We start from the raw sequence: 24,768 nt of genomic DNA, 5'->3' as shown, positions 1-24,768 counted from the left end.
AGCCCGTGAAGGAGCTCCGTGGATTCGTTCCAAGGAGGGTCAGTTGGAGGCCCTGTCTGCATGTAGGGGACACGTGTGGAGCTGGTGGGGAACAAGGCCTGTCGTGGTCTTGTGCATGTCGTATTGGAGGACAATAAGAGATGAGGCTGATGTGCGTACAGCCAGCCTGAGTCATCTTGGTGAGCCGGAGGCAAGTTGCTGTGTCCTGGAGTTGGAAGAGTTGGAGGAGTTGCACGGACTGATTTGAATCTTGGAGTGGAGAGACGTTCCCCGTGGAGGTGGGAAGGTGGTGAGGCGCCATCCTTGGGGGTCGGCTGTTGAGCCGAAGACGAGACTGCGTAGTCATCCAAAAACAGGATCAAATTCTGTTCTCCACTCTTCTCTTCACACTATCTTTCTTTTTCCCTTTTATTTTAATACCGTGGCAAATATTATTTTGTTATTTTGCTTGACCCATCCCCTCCCTTGGGATTAGATCGGGACATTTGTCATGGGGAGAGGGGGTGTCTGATTGTTGTGTCTGTCCTGTCTCAGTGCCTGTCTGTCCTTAATTACTTAATTATGACCACTGCATATCAGCGGGATTTCTTATCAATATGATTTATCCATTGCTTGGTGGTACACCTTGTGTTTTCTTGATCCTGAGAAAAGAAGTTGCATTTATTCCACTGTTTTGAATTTGTATTGCATTACTGGATTTACATACATTTGCATACAATACTGTGTGTTGAATAGTGGCGGTATAAATTTGCATCAGCATTTGGGTGTTAACTTCGCTCGGTCACATCTGCATGCTTATACGGTGCGACCGCGCACTGGGTACTTTTTGGTCTCCCGAGCACGTCAACCAGGACCTCTGGAGCAATAGGCTGTCGTCGCTGTACCCCGAGCCCTCTACCCAAGGGCTAGGTCATAACACTGGGGCTGGTAGGATGGCCTATTGGGAAACACACGAGCCTCAAAACTGGTAGTCTGGGTTTGAATCTCGACTTGGCTATAAACTGTCATCCTGGTGTTTAAGAGACAGGGTGATTTATCAATGTGTGTGCCATCCCTCGGATGTGCGTCAAGCAGGCTTCATGCCTGCTGGCAATAATTACTGGACATTAAAGATCTCATGGCATCCTTCATGAAGAGTAGGCGAGCTATTGCTGGCACCATTGCCAAATTTTAGATTCCAGCCCTAACCTCAGTTGAATGTCAGGCTTGGCCAGCCGATTCGTGAAAGACTTGGTCCAAGCTTCCCCTGCTGGCCAACCCCCCAAGAACGTGGGAATAACTGTGGCTGTGAAAAGAAGAAGAGGAAGTGGCCTATAATAACGGTCATACACAAGTTACAAACAGACCACACAGTCACGAACAACAGCTTTTACCAATTCCTCATGAAATGGCTTCACATTTATAGCGTGGTCTGTATACAAGGAAGAACATTGCCTTTTTGGGTGGCAATAACTGAAAACTATTGGTGAATTATTCATCACATTGTATCTGCAAAGAAGTTGTATATTATTTACAATTTGCATTATCCATGGATCGTCGAGCAGTACCCAAAGACCACTGAGAAAGTTATTCCCTCATTGACTGCAGGCTTTTATGAGAGTTCACCTTCAGGATGACAGGCCATGAAATAAGATTCCCACTGTTTCCTAACTCTTTTCCAAATTAATTTTTTTCATTATGGAATATTTCTGCAAAAAAGTACATTTTAATAGTGAGAATAATTATATGTATATGTGTGGATATACACACTGATGAGTCAAAACATTGCGACCACTGATAGGTGAAGTGAATAACATTGATTTTCTTGTTGCAATGGCATCTGTCAAGGGGTGGGATATATTAGACAGCGAGTGAACAGTCAGTTCTTGAAGTTGATGTGTTGGATGCAGGAGAAATGGGCAGGAGTAAAGACCTGAGTGACTTTGACAAGGGCCAAATTGTTCTGGCCAGACGACTGGGTCAGAGCATCTCTGAAACGGCAAGCCTTGGGGGGTGCTCCCGGTCAGCAGTGGTGGGTACCGACCGACAGTGGTCTGAGGAGGCACAAACCACAAACCGGTGACAGGGTGTTGGGTGCCCATGGCTCATCGATGCACGAGGGCAACGGAGGCTATCCCGTCTGATCCGAACCGACAAAAGGTCTACTGTGGCACAAGTTACAGAAAATCTTAATGGTGGTCACGGTAGGAATGTGTCACAATCCACAGGGCATCGCACCCTGCTGCGTATGGGGCTGCCTCACCACAGACCGGTCAGAGTGCCCATAATGACCCCTGCCCACCGTCGAAAGCGCCTACAATGGGCACGCGAGCGTCGGAATTGGACCTTGGAGCAGTGGAAGAAGGTCGTCTGGTCCGATGAGTCCCGTTTTCTTTTAGATCACGTGGATGGCCGTTTACCTGGGGAAGTGTTGGCACCAGGATGCACAATGGGAAAATGACATGCCGGTGGAAGGAGTGTGATGCTCTGGGCAATGTTCTGCTGGGAAACCCTGGGTCCGGCCATTCATGTGGACATCAATTTGACACTCGTCACCTCCCTAAACATCGTTGCAGACCAGGTACACCCCTTCATGGCAATGGTATTCCCTGATGGCAGTGGCCTCTTTCAGCAGGATAATGTGCCCTGCCACACTGCACACATTGTTCGGGAATGGTTTGAAGAACATGATGAAGTATTCACAGTGTTGCCCTAGCCTCCAAATTCTCCAGATCTCAATCCGATTGAGCATCTGTGGGATGTGCTGGACCGACAAGTCCGATCCACGGCGGCTCCACCTCGCAACTTGCAGGACTTGAAGGATCTGCTGCTAATGTTTTGGTGCCAGATACCACAGGACACCTTCAGGGGTCTTGTGGAGTCCATGCCTTTGTGGGTCAGTGCTGTTTTGGCGGCACACGGAGGACCAACATCATATTAGGCAGGTGGTCATAATGCTTTTGCTCATCAGTGTAGATATATATATATATATATATATATATATATATATATATATATATATATATATATATATATATATATATATATATATATATATATATATATATATATATATATATATAAACGCACCAACCTAAATATCTAAGTCAAGATTGCCATTATGGGAAAATGGTCAAACCGATGATATGTTTGAGCAATGGTTCCTTTGTTTTGCTCAAGACAGATGTTCCCATTGAAATTGACCACTCTGAGTGTGTGGACTCACACGTTGAGTAATCCTTCCCATGAGCACCATGGGGCTTGACAAAGTGATGGTCAGTGAGCGTGACCAGGACACAAACACTCCCTATAGCTTGCCCTATAAAAGGCCTCCCCAAAATGTGGACTGGTGCCAAATGTCAACATGCCACAGATGTCACAAATCTTGAGGGAGCGCGCCATTGGCATGCTGAATGCTGGGACGTCAGTACGGACCGTTGCAGCACACTTCAATGTCCACCACTCCACCATTAGCCGCCTGAGAACGCGCCTCAGAGAGACTGGAAGCACCGTGAACCGCCCACATGCCCAGAGACCACGTGTGACCACCGCCGGTCAGGATCGTCACATGAGGCTGCAACATCTCCGGGATCGACTCCGACTGGCCACGAGGACTGCCGATGAGACTTTCGGGCTGCATAACAGGTGCATTTCAGCCCAGACGGTGCGTAACCGCTTGAGGGAGGCCAACCTCCGAGCCCGCCAACCACACCGGGGACTGGACCTCACTGCAGTCCGGCGTCAGACCCGACTGAACTGGGCCAATGTACACTTGCGCTGGACCCTCGCACGATGGAGGAGAGTGCTGTTCACCGATGAGTTGCGGTTCCAGCTGTATCGGGCTGATGGCGGACTCCGCGTCTGGCGTCGGGCTGGGGAGCGCTACACTGATACCAATGTCCTTCGTCGGGTGTCACACGGTGGTGCCAGTGTTATGGTGTGGGCAGGCATATGCCATGGAGAGCACACTCGGCTTCATTTCATTTAAGGCAACTTGAACGGGCAGCGGTACAGGGACGAGATACTCAGACCCATCGTCGTGCCGTTTGTGTGCCTTCACCATGTGACGTTTCAGCACGACAATGCTCGCCCCCATGTTGCCAGGATCTGCATGGACTTCCTCGGTGAGGAGGACATTGATGTCCTCGACTGGCCTCCATATTCTCCCGACATGTCGCCCATCGAGCACCTTTGGGACGTTCTTGATCGACGCGTACGACAACGTTACGCAGTCCCAGAGAACGTCCGCCAGCTCCGTGTGGCTCTCCAGGAGGAATGGGAAAACATCCCTCAGGCCACCATCGATAATCTGGTGATGTCCATGCGCCGGAGATGCACCGCTCTGCGCGACGCCAACGGTGGACACACCCGCTACTGACTGTGTGAACTCTGACAGTGACACCTCGGTTGTGTCGGCTGTTGTAGCGCAAAGACTGTCGCCAGAATTCTCAAGGAACTCTTTGAAATTTAATGCTCAATTGTCATGGATTCTATAACCAAATTGTTGTGAAGATTTAGTATTAATGAGTTTGAGGTAAAATAGTAACAATCGCTTGGTGCGTTTATATTTTTGTTCAGTATATATGTATATATGTCCATGTCCAAACCATCTCAATCTCGCCTCTCTCACTTTGTCTCCAAACTGTCCGACCTGCGCTGTCCCTCTAATATACTCATTCCTTATCCTGTCCATCCTCATCACTCCCAACGAGAATCGCAGCATCTTTAACTCTGCCACCTCCAGCTCCGCTTCCTGTCTTTTTGTTAGCGCCACCGCCTCCAAACCATACAACATATCTGGTCTCACTACCGTCTTGTATACTTTCCCCTTTACTCTTGAAGCTACCCTTCTGTCACAAATCACTCCTGCAACTCTTCTCCACCCACTCCATCCTGCCTGCACTCTCTTTTTCACTTCTCTACCACACTCTCCGTTACTTTGGACAGTTTATCCCAAGTATTTGAACTCATCTACCTTCCCCACCTCAACTCCTTGCAACCGCACCATACCACCACCCTCCCTCTCATTTACGCACATGTACTCCGTCTTACTCCTACTGACTAACATTCCCCTTCTCTCCAGTGCGTACCTCCACCTCTCGAGGCTCGCCTCAGCCTGCTCCCTACTCTCCCTACAGATCATGATGTCATCCGCGAACATCATAGTCCATGGAGACTCCTGTCTGATCTCGTCCGTCAACCTGTCCATCACCATTGCAAACAGGAAAGGGCTCAGAGTTGATCCGTGGTGCAATCCCACTTTTACCTTAAACCGGTCCGTCATTCCTACCGCACACCTCACCGCTGTCGCACTGTCCTCATACATATCCTGCACGATCCTCACATACTTCTCCACCACTCCCGACTTCCTCATACAATGCCACAACTCCTTTCTTGGCACCCTATCATAAGCTTTCTCTAAATCCACAAACACACAATGTAACTCCTTCTGGCCTTCCCTATACTTCTCCATCAACATTCTCAAAGCAAACATCACATCAGTGGTGCTCTTTCCTGGCATAAACCCATATTGCTGCTCACAGATCATCACCTCTCCTCTCAACCGAGCTTCCACAACTCTTTCCCACAACTTTATGGTGTGGCTTAACAACTTTATCCCTCTGTAATTACCACAGCTCTGCACATCACCCTTGTTCTTAAAAATCGGAAACAGTACACTTGATCTCCACTCCTCCGTCATTCTCTCACTTTCCAAGATTTTATTAAACAATCTGGTTAACAACCCCACTGCCATCTCTCCGAAACACTTCCATGCCTCCACTGGTATATCATTTGGGCCAACTGCCTTTCCACTCTTCATCCTCTTCATAGCAGTCCTCACTTCATCCTTACTGATCCACCCCACTTCCAGATTCACTATCTCCACCTCTTCCAACCTTCTCTCTCTCATTTTCTTCATTCATCAGCTCCTCAAAGTACTCCATCCACCTTCTCAACACACTCTCCTCGCTCGTCAGCACATTCCCATTTGCGTCCTTTATCACCCTAACCTGCAGCACATCCTTCCCAGCTCGGTCCCTCTGTCTTGCCAATCGGTACAAATCCTTTTCCCCTTCCTTTGTATCCAACTTCTCATACAGCTCGCCAAATGCCTTTTCCTTAGCCTTTGCCACCTCTCTCTTCACCTTGCGCCGCCACTCCTTGTACTCCTGTCTACTTTCTTCATCTCTCTGGCTATCCCACTTCTTTTTCGCCAACCCCTTCTTCCTTATACTTTCCTGTACTTCCTCGTTCCACCTCCAAGTCTCCTTATCTTCCTTCCTCTGTCCAGATATCACACCAAGTACCTTCCTAGCTATCTCCCTCACCACTTATGCTGTCGTTGCCCAATCATCCCACACATCTTTACCACCATTCAACACCTGTCTCACTTCCTCCCTAAATTTCACGCAACAATCTTCCTCCTTCAGCTTCCACCATCTGGTCCTTGGTTCAGCCCTCACTCTCATCCTCAATCTCACCTCCAAAATCATCCTACAGACTATCAATCGATGCGGTCATGCTACACTCTCCCCGGCCACCACCTTACAGTCTCTAATCTCTTTCACGTTGCATCTCCTGCTTAAGATGTAATCCACCTGTGTGCACTTTCCTCCACTCTTGTATGTCACCCTGTGTTCCTCCTTCTTCTTGAAATACGTATTTACCACTGCCATTTCCATTCTTTTTGCAAAATCTACCACCATTTGCCCTTCCACATTCCTCTCCTTGACACCGTACCTACCTATCACCTCCTCATCCTCTTTATTGCCTTCCCCAACATGCCCATTGAAATCTGCTCCAATCACCACTCTTTCATCCTTGGACACACTCTCCACCACTTCATCTAACTCACTCCAGAAATCTTCTTTCATCTAACTCACTCCAGAAATCTTCTTTATATTCCATTTCACACCGCACTTGCGGGGCATATGCACTGATGACATTCATCATCACCCCTTCAATTTCCAACTTCACACTCATCACTCAGTCCGACACTCTCCTCACCTCCAATACCCTCTTGACATAATCCTCCTTCAGGATTACCCCGACACCATTTCTCCTCCCATCCACACCATGGTAGAACAGTTTGAAACCACCTCCAATGTTCCTAGCCTTACTCCCCATCCACTTGGTCTCTTGTACACACAGTATGTCCACCTTTCTTCTCTCCATCACATCGGCCAACTCTCGCCCTTTGCCAGTCATCGTCCCAACATTCAGAGTTCCAACTCTCACCTCCACAATTCTACCCTTCCCCCTCTCCCACTGCCTCTGGACACGCCTTCCCCTCCTTCGCCCAGCAGTAACACAATTTCCACCGGTACCCCGCTGACCAACAGGAAGGGTGGCGTTCGTTCGTAACCCAGGCCTCGACTGATCCGGTATGGAAATCCGTTTTATTGTCCGCATCATGATTTGTTGCAGGTTTTTACGCCGGATGCCCTTCCTGACGCAACCCTGGTCGCCTCTTACGACACAGGGATATGGTACACCTATTATACCCGGGGCATACACCGGGCCCAGTACACTGGTACTCACTTTGCCGACCTCGGAAGGATGACAGTCTGAGTTAACCTCCTGGTGTGTATTAATTCAAGCGGCCAACGGGGCTTGTACTCACGACCTTTTGGATCCCAAGCTGCAACCCGAACCACTACGCCAACATCAGGCGATATGTACAGTATGTATATATTGTTGCGAATTCGCGCCCGCCAGCGTGCGAGCGGCCACGTAACTCGAATCGCGGCACGTCGCCCACCGGACGGACAATTCCGTCGTGACCCTCTCGGACTAACGCCGGGAACTAGTCATGGGTGGGCCTTTCGGCCTCACCACGATCATGCCAATCGCCCCCCCCCCCCCCCCGCGTGGGATAGGGTTGTTCGCCAAATTCGCCCTACCTAAGTACCCACACGGAGGGTAGACCGGGCGATCGCACCTCGCCGCAGGTCGACTTCGGACACGGGCCAATTTAAGCGACCCGTTCCGTACTATCGGGATAACCGAGCGGTGTTATCTTCAACCTCGACGGTTCCGATTAATTGTCGGGCGTTTTTTAGCCCACTACCAACCCTTTACGTGAAGTAAGATGGAGATTCAATTCAAGAAAAGACGAAGCGAAACGGGAAAAACAGTTCAACATAATTCACATTTATTCCGCGGCAAACGGAAAGCACACATATACAATGACAACAATTATGCACCAAAAGCAAATGTAAAATAAACACAGCAATTATGCACCAAAAGCAAATGCAACAAAAGAAACACAATGCAGATCTACTACCGATTACGCGAGCACACGGCAACACTTACACAGTTTTACTTTACAGACGGCGCCTACAACACATTTACTCAAAATCAAAAGAAAAAGGGGCCACCCTCTACGACAAGGGGGCAGACGGGCCTGGGGCCGAGACCGCGTGGAGCCTACCCGTCTTGTGATGAGCCGCAAAATGGCAGCGGTGCCCCGACTCCGCGCTCCTCCACGGGTTTCGTTGGCACTGCTTGGAATTGAGTGGGAACGGGGCCCCCTTTTCGCACTATCTCAGCGCGGGGGGAGGAAACGGGGGGTTGTTGATGCTCTGGGGAAAGAGGATAGCTGGCTTGCTTGGGTCCCGCGACGAGCGACTCCACTGCGCCCTCGACCGCGTTCCCGGCTTCTCCTCTCTGCAGCTCTCCGACAGACTCCGAACCCTGACAGACCGACTCTCCTCCAGACCCGTCTTGACTGCTGGTGCCACACTTCGCCGCCGCCACAACTCGCCCGAGCCCGAAACAAAGAAAACCTCCACTCTACTGACCCAATTCGCCCCGCCCTCGGCCCTTTATAGTGCGACAGGAGAACCCATATGCAGATTTCCGGATCAGGATGCGCTCGGGGGCGGAGCCACGCTCGCCCATTGGACGGAGGAAAAGTGGGCGTGAATCATTCCTGATCCTCGAATTTGCATATAGCGATTCTACTCCGACGCGCCTGGAGGCGGGGCCAAATCGCCCCGCGCTTAATGATTGGACGGATCAGAAGTGGGCGTGAATCATTCCTGATCCGACTTCCCCTCGGAAAGGCCGCTTTTTGCACCCGAGGCTCGGCGCGCGCCCCGCACAAGGCCAGGACAGCCTGACGCTCGGCGTTCACAAGTGGTGCGGGAATGGCTGCAGAAGGAGGAGAGGTGAAGGTGGTGGAGGGTTTAGTGTGGCGGTGATGGCCATGGCGACGCTTGGAATGGCGGTGATGCGATGGTTGCGAGAGCAAGTTGTGAAGGTAAAGGCCGTGGCTGTTGGTGTTGTTGTTGTTGTGAAGCGGGGTTGCGGTTGGTGGTTGTTGTGTGATGGCGGTTGAGACGTGGTTGGTTCAAAATAAAGATAGAACAGAAAAACGGCTATCTTAAAGGGTTGCAGCCCGAATGAATGACATTTATTCCCTCGAAACAACGGGTTTGGGGCTAACTACACATGTACTTACAGAGATATCTCACCTACGGGACCTGAATGGTGGTTTGCGAATTTCCTCAACCACAACACTACCCCCTCCCCTTTTTACACACTCGTCCCGAGTCGTCAAATTTTCGTGTGCCATCATGTGTAGTTCTCCCCTACTACGTTTTACCTACGGATCCCTGAGTGCGACATTCATGGTATTCGTGTCCCCAAAATAAATAACCTGAGGGCTGAGTAACTAACTAAACAAACCCACTCACATGGACGACTTAAATAAAATTGCCGGCGCTAAGACAGACATTCCGGGGGCGCACTCATATGTACAGTACATCTTAACCTGAACTTACAAATTTTACACTAAACCATGGCCCAGGATCAATGAACTCTGCAAAAAGAAAGCAGTTAGCAGGGAGCCAGGCTGCCCACATGCAGTCTCTGGCTCAAGCAGTGCAGGTGACAGGGAACGTGGCCGGCTGCTCACACGCAGTCCAAGGCCTTCCCTTTTGAAATGAACCCAGTGAACCACAACGGTGCATGGGCTGCACAAACGCAGTCTCCGTGCCAGCTCAAGTGGCACACGCAATGAACACAACGGATGGATGGATGGACACAAACACGGTGCACGGGCCGCCACTGCAGGCCCGTGTTGTAGCTGCCAACAGGGCAGTTCTTGCAGCTTGCAAACTGTTGCTTTCTGATCCTGGCGCACATGGAAATGAACAGGGGGGGGGGGGGCGAAGCAAAATTGAACGGGACTGGTGAACAGGGGCAGTGGGCATGGCATGGCAAAGGTGAGCAGGCAACCACAGCTTGCAGAACAAGGCCATTGCAGGCAAACACAGCCGGCAGACGATCTGGCCGGCACAGGTCTTGAAGGAACACAGCCAGCAGATGAAGTGGCCGGCACAGGCCTTGAAGCAAAACACGGCCAGCCGATGAAGTTGGCCGGCACAGGCCTTGCAGCAACGCAGCCAGCAGATGAAGCTGGCCAGCCTTTGCCATTCAGTGGAGGTTGGTGGAGGGAGTGCGGTGGTGCTGGCCACTCGATAGGCGGGCTCGGACCTACCCTACGGTCTCCCTCCCAACCTATCGCCTTTGCCTGTCACTGTCTATACCCACTCCCTTAATTTGTCAAAACCCAATTTAGGCCCAACTTATTTAATTTTTTTTTCTCCCACTATAATTCGTCCCCTAACCCCCTTTATCGTCCTTGTTCGGCTAACCTATCGTCCTAGCCTACTCCCAACCCCTACGTTCCCTTCCCGGAGGGGAATAAGGGATAGCTAGTGTCCTGTGTCGAGGCCCAACGAAGCCTCAAGATGGCCTCCCCAGACTTCAGCGATCCAACCCAAAGTGGGTCCAGCGGCCCACAACGAGTGCGAGGGGATGGATGGTGTGAGGGGTACACTTCCTAATCTACCCTATCCATTTAACTGTTAAACTACCCCGGGGCTTTCAATAAGCGCCTCTCGCTTAAACTATGGGTTCTAACAACCCAGATTCCCGTCGCCTGTGTTGGTGTCCTTACAATTTCGGGCCTCGCCCCCCAATTTTCTCTCCGTGCCCTCACACGGTCTCATGGCTGGGACGCGTGGCTCCCCTTGGCAGGCACGACCCTCTGCCGAATCTCCCGCTATGGCACCCCCGGGCACTACACTGCCTCCGAGCCTACCAGCTCCCTAAACACCGGGGAGTGCCCCCCATGGCACCTCCCCTGAAACGAACACGTGGCAGGCTGGCTTCCCTGGCCCCTTTCCGAGCATCACCCGTGCCCACAACACTGCCCACGCGGCTAATGGCGCCCCGGGAACCCGCACCAAGCAGACGCACCCGTGCCCACTACGCTATCCCGGCCCCCCATGGGCCCTTGGCCTAATATGGCCGACTAGCCTGGTGCCCGAGGTACCCACTCAGCGATAGTCACCTTTCGCAGCCACGCTCCCAGCCTGTCAACAGGGCTCCTGCACCCCTCCAAATGGGTTTCGAGCCTACATTCACACCAACAACAAAACGACCTCCATTTTTCAATTTGACTAACCCCCTAACTCACTCCACACTGACCCCGGGGTCCCTTGGGCGGGAGTCACTCCTCCCCCCAATCACTCATCGCACCATGCATTCCCCATTCGCTCCACACACACAGACCCTCACTCACTCATCATGTCACAACACAACTCACTAACTCTTCAACACACACACCGCTGAACTCTGCCATCCTGCTCACTAAATCCCCTAAATATCTCGTGCTTCCACGTCGTCCCTTAAACTACAGCACGTTCCTTTTAACACTACGTAGCTAAACTACGTCCCCTCTACACATTCACAAGTCTGTCACTGTCTCCAAATCTCTAAAATCATTTCCCCACCTAAATCTGGCTACAATCCTTCGAACTAATCCATTCCACGGGCCCCATGAGGACTTACCCCTGCCCCATGGAGCCGGTCTAGCTAAGCTAACCCTTCCCCCTAACTAGTCTCCATCCTGTGCCGAGGTAAGGGGGTCTTCCACCCCTTGCCCAGGAATCCTGTGCACCCGAAAGTGAGGCTTGCTTTTCTTTTTCCCACATGCGCAGCACCAGCGCGGAAACTCACAGCTCGCGCACTTTGCACCTGCCCGTGACGTCATGCAGCTGCACGTGTCCCTCGTCCCTCTTGGACGGTACCATCCGGCAGGGATACCCCTCCTGCCGGATTCCAACGCCACGTGCAGCCATGACGTCACCATGCGCATAAAAAAAACACAAGCCCCACGTCTCGAGGGGTTCCCCACGCGAACACATGTGCTTTGCCCGTTGGAGCTTAACACACCCGCTCGCGTGCAGAACCCGTCCGGTCCAAATCTGAAATCCTGCCTAAACTTTGTCCGTCCGCGGGATAGGCAAATCCACCGCGTGCGTTTCCGGACCGGGACTTCACTCCCGCAAGCGAGCACGTGGGGGCCTCGTGCGTTGCACAACACGGACCTCACGCTCGCGGTGAAGGTGGTGGAGGGTTTATTGTGGCGGTGATTGCCATGGCGACGCTTGGAATGGCGGTGATGCGATGGTTGCGAGAGCGAGTTGTGAAGGTAAAGGCCCGGTCACACCTTGACGTTTTCGCCAGCGATGGCAACGTATTAAAATGTATGTAAAACGCTGGCTTATGTTGAACTTTTGATGTTTTTTTTTAAAGATTCGGACGTATTCATAGCGACTTGGTCTTATGTATAACGCATTGGTAATGGGCACAGAACGTTTCGTTGTGTTATAGATAACTTATACCAACGAATGCTGAACCTGTTGTCGACCTACACAACCGATACCCAACGATAGTCTAACTTAGGCATAGCGAGTTGCACGCATCGCCGACCATGTCGTGACGTAGCCTATTAAAAGGCTGACTCACAACGATTCGAATCATAACTGCCGTAGAAATGGAAGTGACAACATCGCGGTCACACCTTGACGATCTTGCCAGCGTATGCCGACCTAAGAAAAATGTGTCTAAAACGTTGGGGCACGTCAAATACGGTATGAGTAAGTTTGGTATACGTGAGTACAACGCTAAAGTACGCTATTATACATCGTAGTAAGTAGAGTACGTCAAGAAATTTTAAACATGTTCAAAATTTTACGACGTACTTGGCGTATGACACACGTTCCGCATGCGATGGGGATAAGTTTTACACACGATATGTGGACGCTTACACACGTCCACAAAGCCTACTTATAAGCTACTCATAAGTCGAAACACGTCGCGGTAATGTCTTTTTTACGCGAAACTTATTTATAACTTATGTTTGACGTGCTTTGAACCAATTCTTTACGTAGTCCCAACACACATCGACGTATGTAGACGTATTCCAATGACGTCTTCCGGTCGACAAAAAAAATAATGAACGTGTTTCTAGCTTACAACTGCCATATAAAGACGTGTTCCCAGCGGTTTTGGGAATTGGTATATAAAAATGCTGCTCATAAAAGGGGAACCCAACAGTGTTTTTGAGTCCTTTTTGAGTCGATGTCCATGTCAGCAGTAACAGTATCAGTATGAGTATTAGTATTAGTAGTAGTTTGTTCATGTTGGCAGTAGTAGGTGAGTGTGAGGGGGAGGGTGTGGGTTATGATGGATCGTCCTTGCGTCCGCGTGTCCACGGGTAGGAGACATCTTTTAACCATTGTTCGAACTTCTTCGCGGCTAATTTTTTATGGGGCTTTTTCAACAATGAGCTATAGCTTGTTTTTACGATTTAGGTCTATTCATAACGGGTTGGACAAATGCACAATGAACTAATAATGTGCATAGAGCGCTTTGATTACTTATAGATACGATATACCAACGAATAATTATCGTGAAGCCGGCGTTCACAAACTATGCCCAACGATAGCCTAACTTATCCATATCGTGCGGCAGTTTATCTTTGCCGGTGACGTAGGGTTTGCTATTCATCGGCTGCCACTCAACGATTTAAATGGCTGCATCTCCACTATTGAAAGTCGACGCTTGCGCTCAACAATTGGGTTTTTTTACACTCAACGACTTTTAAACGGTACCACTCAGCTATTTTCATTGTTTACAATGAACGATTTAAATTGCTGTCACTCGCCTTTGTTTTTTGACGCTGGGGTAGTGAAATTTGAAGTGTTTCTTCTGAACGTGTTAAAACGCTCAAACTCGACTATTTTAAATAGACGCTGCCGATGGACAATTGGAATCATAGCCAAGCTAGACATCGAAGTGTGAACATCCTCGTCATGTCGAAGAAAAGTTTGAAGAATGCTGCAAATAAGTGTCCTGGCCGTGGCCGTGGATGCTGACGCAAGGACGATCCATTATACCGACGTCTTTCAGCCTATGAGTAACTTAAAAGTAACGTCTGTAGCTGTGTGGCAACGATCGCGTAACGTGCCAACAACACGTTAATCATAGGTTAGAAATAAGTTTCGGGTACGCTAAACATTACCTCGGCGTGTCTCAACTTATGATTAACTTACAAGTAGCATGTGTTGACTTCTGCCAACGATCGCAGACCATGCATACAACTTGTGGCCAGCGTAGCGGAACGTGTGAGTAATACGCCGGCATACGTCGTGAAATTTCAAGCATGAAAAAATTTGAGGACAACCAAAAAGTACAACGTTTAAAGCCAGCGTACAACGACGTATGGCAGTGTTTTTCAGCGTGCTCTCAATGTTATCAAAACTTACCCATAACGTATTCAACGTGTGCCAGCGTTTTAGAAAAAAATTTCAAAAATCTGCATACGTTGGCTAAAACGTCAAGGTGTGACCGGGCCTTAAAGGCCGTGGCTGTTGGCGTTGTTGTTGTTGTGAAGCGGGGTTGCGGTTGGTGGTTGTTGTGTGATGGCGGTTGAGACGTGGTTGGTTCAAAATAAAGATAGAACAGAAAAACGGCTATCTTTAAGGGTCGCAGCCCGAATGAATGACATTTATTGCCTCTAAACAATGGGTTTGGGGCTAACTACACATGTACTTACAGAGATATCTCACCTACGGTACCTGAATGGTGGTTTGCGAATTTCCTCAACCACAGCAATATATATATATATACTTTATATATATATATATATATATATATATATATATATATATATATATACTTTATATATATATATATATATATATATATATATATATATATATAAATTTATACTTTAATTATATATATTTTGTATATATAATTTTTGTATTTGCATATACAGGGTGGCCTGAAAGTCACTTTACCCTTCCCAGTGAAGCATTGTTCTTGAACTCTTTCAATATACAGGTTTTATTGTACAGTACTTACAATAATTAATTTGTCATTTTATCTGTATGTGCTCCATCATTCTTCTGAGTCAGTGTTTCCGCATACCATAGTGGGTGAGGGGCGAGGGCAGAGGAGAAGGGACGGAGGGAAGTGCGAGAAATTTATCAGGGATAAAGTTACTTTTGGGCTACCCTGTATGAATGTATATGTATATTTGGACAGAACGGAAGGAGTCAGACATGCTTTGGGACAATGTACTGCCATACTATCCGGCCCTTTCTGAAAGACTTGGCAGGATAGCACACAACACACGGATTGGTATTGCTTTCAAGCCTCTACACACTATCAGTAATGTATTTTCAAAATTAAAAGAGACAATATCAACTGTTGATAAATATGGAGTCATTTACCATTCCTCATGCAGAGACTGACCAATTCTTCATTGGTGAAACTGGAAGGAATTTAAAACAAAGGCAAGATGAACATGACAGAGCAATTCGGCACTACAGAGAGGATAGGGTGGCTGAGGAGTTTGCGAACAAGCTGAGTGGGGATTTGAGGAGTCTGGGTGCTTTGGGAGGTCTTCAGGAGTTGTGGGTGCCTTCAGCACCACCGTCCTTGATGTTGCCGGTGGATATCTTGGAACTCACCAAAGGGCAAAGAATAATTTTGTCTCTCAAGAGACACTGGATACGATTGACCAGAGTCACAGGGCTGTTAGGATGGCAGGGCTGAGCTGTCCAGGGAGCTGAGGATATAAAACTGTACGTGCGCTAAGGGTGGACAAGGAGACCTATGTGCGAGGAATCTGTGAGGGGGTAGAGCATCACTTGTAGTCAAGGGATTCTCATCCTGCTTTCAGGGGAATTTGCGCATTGCGTTTATCCAAGCCCATCCCTCAGTGTACTGCAGTTAGAGCAGAGGGTGGTAAGCTCTTGACAAAGGAGTCCGAAGTGAAGGCCCGCTGGGCCGGTTACTTTGAGCGGTTGTACCAGGCTGATCCACCAGCTGTTGAGTTGGACATCAGGGGTGTTACAATCCCTGTTGCTGACCCTCAAATCAACTGTGGTCCACCTTTGCTTGTGGAAACACAGGCTGTGGTGAACCGGTTGAAATGGGGTAAAGCTCCTGGGATATGTGGCATCCATGCTGAACTTCTCAAGGATGTTGGAAATGCTGCACTCGTGTCGTTGCATGCAGTTTTGTGCTCTGCCTGGAACACAGGCATCATCCCAACTGACTGGAAGAAGGGCCTTGTTGTTCCTCTCTGGAAAGGGAAGGGTGATCGCCAAGACTGCAACAACTACCGAGGGGTGATGCTGTTCTCAGTGCCGGGCAAGGTCTTTGCTTGGATAATTCTTGATTGGGTTCGCCACCATCTGCTTGAGCACCAGCATCCAGAGCAGTCAGGCTTTACACCAAAGAGGTCAACGATTGACCGTATCCTTGCTCTTCGGGTCCTCACTGAACACAGACGAGAGTTTTGGCAGGGGCTGCTTGCAGCCTATGTTGATCTCTGTAAAGCATTCGATTCAGTGAATCGGGATGTCCTCTGGAGGATTCTTAGTCTTCATAGGGTGCCACCAAAACTGATCGATCGGATGTCTGAACTCTACTCTGGTACTGAGAGTGCTGTGAGATGTGGTGGTACCATCTCTGACTTATTTCCAGTTGTTACTGGAGTTCGTCAGGGGTGTGTACCGGCCCCCACACTTTTCAGCACTTGTATGGACTGGATTCAAGGGAGGATGTCAGAGAGATCAAGCTGCGGTGAATCATTTGAGAATGTCAAGATCTCTGACCTTGATTTCGCAGATGATGCATCATCTTTGCGGAGACTTTAGATATCCTTTTGGGGGCCCTCGAGGTGCTGAATGAGGAGTTGTAGCCGCTGGGATTATGGGTTTCCTGGGTAAAAACTAAGATCCAGGCTTTCAATGACATCTTGGATGCCGCTGTCCTGTCTGTGCCTGTTTGTGGTGAGGATGTTAATGTCGTGGAGAGATTCACTTACCTTGGCAGTGATATTCATGTCTCTGCCGGCTGTGAGTCAGAGGTCAATTGATGTCTGGGTCGGGCCTGGGGAGTCATGGATTCACTGGATCATGGGGTGTGGCGCTTCCGGTACCTGTGCGGGAGGACGAAAGTTTGAGTCTCAGGTCCTTAGTGCTTCCAGTCTTGCTCTATGGATGCGAGACTTGCACTCTGACCAAGGATCTGAGACACTTAATTCCTTTGGTACCAGGTCTCTTCAGAGAATCCTTGGCTGTCGCTGTTCAGACTTTGTGTCCAACGAGCGGTTGCTGAGAGAGACACAAATGAGATTTGTTATCTGCATAGTCCGTGAGCGTCAGCTGTGGCTGTATGGACATGTGGCTCTTTTTCCTAACGCTGATCCTGCTCACCAGATTCTCTCAGCGAGGGAGTCTCGTGAGTGGAGGAGGCCAATGGGCCGACCACGTGCCTTGTGGTTGCAGCAGGTTGATCGACATCTCAAGGAGATGGGGATGGGCCAGGCATCTGCCTGGGGGATGGCCAGATGAAGACCCCTGGAGTACTGGCGGAAAGTGGATCCAGCAACGTGTTGCTCCCATACCTGACCTGACCTAGAGATGACCTAGAGTAAATGACAGGGTGGACAGGGCAGAGAGATGAAGTGGAAGAGCAGCCAAGCATGTTTTCAGACATGTGAGCTGATGCTGTCCCATGCAGTTACCTCATTAAAGTTTAGGGTTGCCAGAAACATCTCCACCTTCTCAGGTGTAAAAAACACAGAGTCCAGGAGCAGTTGAGTATGACTGGTAAAGGTGGGAAGAGAGAGATAGAGAGAGATAGAGAGAGATAGAGAGATAGAGATATATAGATATAGAGATATATTTGGAAGGAAACACAGAATTGAGGCATTCGGCCTTCTCATGAGTGGAGTTGGCTGTGGTGCCATTTGAAGTGGGGGAAGGGGTGGAAGGCGATCATACACCAGAGACAGACTTGACAAGACACCACTAGGTTTTATTGGAGGGAGATAAGTTTGAAAGTTCATTCTTGAGGTTGAACAGATATTGTTTTCTGGCTCTCATGAGAGTGGACACACACGAGTTGTGGGCTTTGTTTAATGATTTGAGGTTGCCTTTGGTTGGATTTGCCTTCCAAGAGGAGAACACAAGTTATTTTCAGGCAACTTCCTCATCACAGGATTCTGAGTGCCAAGGGTGGGATGATGGGTGAGATAACTGAAGACAAGATGGAATTAATCTGTGCCTCATGGAGAGCAGGTTTCGATGGAAGAATTTCCAGATTGAATTAATATCAAGAGCAATAGATACAGTGCCTTCAGAAAGTATTCACACCCTTTAAAATGTTTGTCACCGATTTACATAAATACCCCATAATGACAAAGTGAAAATAAGTTATGAGAAAATTTTGCAAATTAATTAAAAATGAAAAGCTGAAATGTATTGCATCAATAAGTATTCAACCACCTGAGTCAATACTTTATAGAAGTGCCTTTGGCAGCGATTACAGCTTTGAGTCTTCATGGGTTTGTGCTGTCATGTCATGTCAGGTGTGCTGTCATGTACATTTTTCTCAGGAGTGGCTTCCATCTGGCCACTCTCTCAAAAAGCCTAGATTTGTGAAGTGCTGCAGAGATTGTTGCCCTTCTGGCAGGTTCTCCAATCTCAGCCCAGGAACTCTACTTTTGTCAGAGTGGTCATTGGGTTGTTGGTCACCTCCCTGACCAAGGTCCTTCTTACCTGGTTGCTCAGTTTGGTCAGACAGCCAGCTCTAGGAATAGTCTGGGTAGTTCCATATTCTTTCGATTTCCTAATGATGGAGCTCAATGTGATCTTGGGAACTTTTAATTCTCGAGAAATTGTTTTTTTCCCCTTCTCCAGATCCATGGCTTCTCACAATTCTATCTCGGAGTGTGATGGACGGTTCTTTGGAATTCATGGTAGAGTTTTGCTCAGACATGCACTGTCAACTGTGGGACCTTATATAGAAAGGTGTGTTTCTTTCTAAATCATGTACAATCAATTTACTTGGCCACGGGTGGACTCCATTCAAGTTGTGGAGACATCTGAAGGATGATCAAAGGAAATTGGATGCACCTGAGCTCAATTGGGAGTGTCGTGGCAAAGGGGTTGAATACTTCTTCACTCAAGACATTTCAGCTTTTCATTTCTTATTAGTTTGTAAAAATGTCTAAAAACATGTTTTTCACTTTCTCATTGTGGGGTATTTTGTGTAGATAAGTGACAAACAAATTAATTTTAATGCATTTTAAATTCAGGCTGAAACAACAAAATGTGACAAAAGTTGAGGGGTGTGAATACTTTCTGAATACACAGTATATGAGACCAGAACTGAAGTGTGATGGATGTTTGCAGTCTCTGCCAGTTTGCCTGAGTGAATTGCCAGACTCGCTGGCACTGACACTGTTCTCTAAGAATGACCAGAGAGATGTTGACCTGACAAGCACATGATCAGATGGGCCAATTGGGGCAGAAAAAGATCAAAATATATTGGCAGGGAAGTTGGTCATCACCAAATCCAGAAGAGAAGATTTGCCATTGGGAGAAGTCCGGGTGGGAAAGTTCACAGATTTCGTCAGTTTCATGGAGTCACAGAAGTTCCTTGGCTGGTGAGAAAGGTACCAACCCCCAGCCAATTAGCATGGTGACAATTGAAATCACCACATGTTTGTTTGAAGTATGAGGTCCACACAGTTAGGGATGGGGGGGGAGAGGAGTTGTTGATAGAATGTCGGGATGTGGAAAGAAGCAAGGAAAGGGTGTGAGCAGGGGAAGCCGGGAGGGTGTGGGGAATGGGAAAAGCCAGGAGGTTTGGGGGGGTGGGGGGAAGCAGAGAGGGGGGCAGGGCGAGGTGGAACTGAGAAGGGGGAGGACGAGGGGGGATCAGATTGGGGGGGGATGGTACTGACATGGAGTGGTTTGACACCATGAATGGATGTGAAGGGGAAATTATTTTCGTGTGCACACAACCTCTGCAAAATTGATTCCTCAGGATTCCCAGACTGGATAACCTGCAGCAGACATCATGGGTGGGGTGGTGGTTAGAATGTTTTTGGTTGAAGGCATTGAGGAAAATTTGGATGTAAGTGAAAGAGGAGGCTGGACGAACTGAGCTTTCAGGAGTGAGGAGGTTTTAGAAAATAAACCTTGTCAGATTTTGATGAAAAGGAAGAATGAATGTGTCGTTCCTAATGGAGTAAAAAGCAGAGTAAGGCATTTTAAAATACATTTTGGAAGCATTAAAAAAATAAGTTATGAAGTGCTCTTAAGGAAAAGAAATGTTTTATTTAGTGAAAATTCAGTTTGGGGATATTGAAAAGGGGCAGGGAAATGAGTAACTGAGCACTGAGATGAGAGTTTGGATTTTTTCCCCGATGCTGTTGTTTTCGTTGGTTGTTCGTTGTTGGGTGTTTTTCTCCGAATGAAAAAGGAGAGATATGTTGTTTGTATTATTGAGATAGGAGGGGAAATGGATCGAGCTGAGGGATCAGAAGTAACGATATCTGGGATAAAAGGAGTGAAAACCAGGCAAAAAAAACCGGAGGGAAGCACACTCGACTATCACCACCACAGTAGGCCCAACTTAACTTGGGACACAAATTAAACGATTCAACAGCAGGCTATGGTTTGAGCCAGAAAAATTGACGAAAAACACAAACAGCAAGACAGGAATAAAAATAACGTCGCAAAACCCAACAAAACTCGTCCTGGGAACTTGGTTTTTTGAACAAGTTGGAGTGAGATCCAATCAGTTGTCCACATGCCCCAAACCCTGAACGGCAAGCCCATAGAAGAACCACAAACCAGAAGGTCTTGGTGCAGATTGAGAAAGAAAGAATGACAAAGAGAGCAGATAGGTTGATAGAGTGAGGTAAGAGTAAAAGAGGTCGATTGTGGCCAAGATGGGAAGCTGTAAAAACAAAATGCAGTCTATCAACACTATGGCATAACATGATCAAACAACAGTGAGAATTGCTTTGCACAATCCATGTCCCCTACCAACGGGATATTTAAATAACCCGATGTACATACATGGAGCAAAATCAAGCATATGACCAAGGTGATAGTTCATAGCTGGATCAGGATTCAAACTCCAGCAAGACAGATACAGTAGGTGAGTGTGCCCAACTGTAGGCCATCCGCTGACATCCTTTAATTATGCTATTCACACAAAAGTGAAATAAATGAAGTTTTTTGTACATAATTTCGGTTTTAGCCAGACTTTTCGCACCAGTAAACACATCCCTTCATTTTGGTGGTGTATAATGGCATGCTCATTGCTAAAAATAATTAAAAAACAACCTGATGTATGTACATGAAGCAAAAACATGTGTACCGCCTATGTGCATATATAATACATTGTGGTTATATACCTGAGATAATTCCCATTGCATGGGGCCATGGACTAACACCCAAGCCTGCCCATCTGTGCTGTTTTATGGAATGGTGGTGCATGATTTTAATGGTGGTGGAGTCAGACCAACTGAACACTAAACCATGTATATTGTCGGATATTTTCTAAGTCCAAAAAGGGCATAACTGTGAAAAATTGACAAAACGCCTTGAAATACCTTGAAACTCAAACTTGTTCTGTAACTTATCATAATAAAGCCATGCACCAAGTTTCAGTTGAACACGTTATAGGGTATGGAAAAAAGGTCAGAAAAACCACAGGTAGGACAGACAGACGAATATACGGAGAGCAAACCTCTAATCCTCTCTAGTGAAACTGTGAGGGGACTAATAAAACTAGACCATGTCAATGAGGTTGTTGGCAGCAACCAATTGGATTCCTTTGCATGCCAGTAGATACATGGTGTGAAGATGTTGCTGCAGTTTTTGCTCATGTTCTATTCCAAGTACCAGTACTACAGAGCTTGCTTGAGTTTCATGCACTTTAAAAGAAATTCCACCCAACCAATTGTAATTGAAGACTCTTTTTCACACTGGAATTACACAAGTTTTTCACCTTTGCATTGAGCTATTTTTGCATCGAGTAAATTCTTTTGAAATTGTAATCTGGTGGCTTGCAATGGGAATTTACAAGTCTGCAGACATTTTCAAACAAGATATCATGTAAGAATGTGTGGGTATTATGATATCGCACACAAATAAGAATTTGAAAATTATGCAGGTGCAGGCACCAGGAGACAATGACATTCTCCTGGAGAAAGTTATTATATTGTGTCGGCCTGGTCCATAGTTTCATAACAATTGTGCACTTTGTGATAAAAGCACTAAATCCTGCACATGCATAGACGAATACCAAATGATCATTTTCAGATATTGGGGCACTTGAATATACATTTGTGTGCATAAGCAGTGATGTTTAATTGAACATGTCTATTTTGGTATAAAAATCAATCTTGGTGACAAATCAAACCATCCAGTCATTTTATGTTGACTGTTCTAAACTAAAGGCATCATGGGTATGTTGTAGTTTTTGTTATATCGGTATATATATATATATATATATATATATATATATATATATATATATATATATATATATATATATATATAAATCAAAGTTTCCAGAAAGTTTCAAGGATATGAATCGGAATGTTGGATTCTTTTCGTAGCAAAATATGTGGTTTATTTAAATAAATAAATCCCTCGTTATACGGCAACTTGCTACATAGAATTTCACTACAATGTAACGTATAAATTAGGGAACCAAATTGTTCGGTTATATTGTACATTATTCCTGTTACTTTACTCCTACACGAGCTGCTCTCAAGCAGCATGTGAAGAAAGTAGTCCACCAGGGTGGTCACGTCTGGTTACAGACGCTGCTTCTGAGGCCTGACCTTCCTTCTCTGTCGGGTTGGCGCTGGATTCAGAAGGATGATAGACTATACGAGTCACACTGGATGATACTCCCTGAAGCTCCTCAGACTTGCAATAAGCTGGTCTCTTGTGGTTGCAAGAAAGAATGCCAGAACCCCTGCACGTGCAAAAAGGCTAATCTTCAATGCACAGCTCTGTGCTCTTTTGAGGGATAATGGTCCAGCAATTAAGTTTGATGACCTTAAAAATTATTGTTCAGCATTGATGTGCATGAAATTAAGTACTAATATCACTTTTTGAACAATGAGGATGTGTTGAAAAGTAATTCCTCCTATTACTTTTCTCCAAAACAGGTAAAGATATTCAAATGAAATGAAGTGCAGTCCACACCTGAGTTATTCCCACAATGAGGTGTGAAGTTTTGTGATTCTGACACTAGAACATGGTATGTCATTTATACTTACATACATCTGGTATGAGCTCCTGTGTTTTATATTGGGCTAAATATATACTATTTCAAATGACAGTGCATGTGCACATATGTATAACTGTTATGTCAAAAATGTCTAAAAATGATAATTAAGCCTCCCCCTATAGGATAGGGAGAGGCTTTTTGCTGTTGTTGGGTTTGATTCCACTACTAGTGCCCCAAGTTTATTCTGGTAACCCAGAGTTTATTGGACCACGAGGAGTACTAAACCAGCATTTAGGTGGTTTTTTTTTCTTCTTTCTTCACTGCCAATTTCAGAACTGTTACTCACAGCTGGCTGGGACTTTGAGAATGAAATTTTGCATTCATAATGATAATAAAAAATATTTAAGATTAGCTTTTTGACCTTGTCCTAATATTAAGGTTATGACCCAATTATAGACGTTTTATCATTTTTCACGATAACTCGACTATGATTTGTCCAATCGGAACAAAATTGCCCTCACTCGGTCGTCTAGAGAAATCTACATTTATGTGTTATTTACATCATACCCCTCTGAGTTAAAAGTCAAGGTCAAATGGTGGTCTGAAAAAAACACATTTTTGGGGGGTCATTGCTCAATTCTTGTCAATTCAGGCCTAAGTCACATTTGCTCTACGGCGAGGATATGGCGGCCGTACGCCCTCTGAATTGACAGAAACGTGCGGCGGCCGCAGAGAAACGGAAGTGGCCTCAGGGTGGCCCTACGCCGTATGGCTATATTTTACAGGCCGTAAGGTCGCCGTGCAATTATAACGCGGAGTTATAACTTTTTTCATTTCTACGTTCGCCGTAGCAATTCGACATGCTGGAAAAAAAAAAACTGGTAAAAAAACAAATAAATAATGAACCCATTCGTTACCGTCCGTCTGGCCGCACGTTCGCCTTAGTTCCCCCCTGCGGTCGCCTTGCGGGCACCTTGTGTCTGCCTTAAATTCTATGGCTGCCGCAGGAATGCCCTAAGGTCACCGTGCGACATCAAATCAAAGACCGTACGGTAACCCCACATTTTCGGTCTCCACAATTCATAAATACATGTGCGGCTCCCCAAAAAATAAAAACATATGTGACTGCTACATTGTGTGACTGTAGAAATACTGCGGCCGCCGTATAATTGCTAGTGGCCGTAGATTTTGGAGACCCCACGGCCACCATGGCAAATGTGACCTAGGCCTCAGACAGAATCTCAAAGACCGCTTGGCCTTCCAATATATTGTTACGTTTGAGGGGGGGGGGTATGCATTCAAAGGGTAATTAGGATGTTTAATTAGGTATGCCATGCTGTTCGAGTTTACCAGGATCTCGAT

At 47.0% G+C, this 24,768-nt stretch overlaps 1 protein-coding gene across 9 annotated transcripts in view; it reads left to right on the top strand.

The window, feature by feature from the left end:
• LOC147026140 (bifunctional heparan sulfate N-deacetylase/N-sulfotransferase 2-like) overlaps positions 1-24,768 on the top strand; it is a 555,697-nt gene that overhangs the window by 39,213 nt on the left and 491,716 nt on the right. Inside the window, exon 2 of one of the 9 annotated variants that reach the window (XM_085881251.1) lies at positions 23,345-23,436. The exons of the other annotated variants lie outside the window; for them this stretch is intronic. The gene's annotated coding sequence lies outside the window, so the exon portion shown is untranslated. The remainder of the gene's footprint in view (positions 1-23,344; positions 23,437-24,768) is intronic. 9 annotated transcript variants of the gene reach the window in all.

Source organism: Eptatretus burgeri, chromosome 5 (genome assembly GCF_056783735.1).
Source record: "Eptatretus burgeri isolate ZD-2024b chromosome 5, Ebu_testis_v1, whole genome shotgun sequence".
In the NCBI taxonomy this organism is placed as follows: Eukaryota; Metazoa; Chordata; class Myxini; order Myxiniformes; family Myxinidae; genus Eptatretus; species Eptatretus burgeri.
This window is presented reverse-complemented; position numbering and strand designations above follow the sequence as displayed.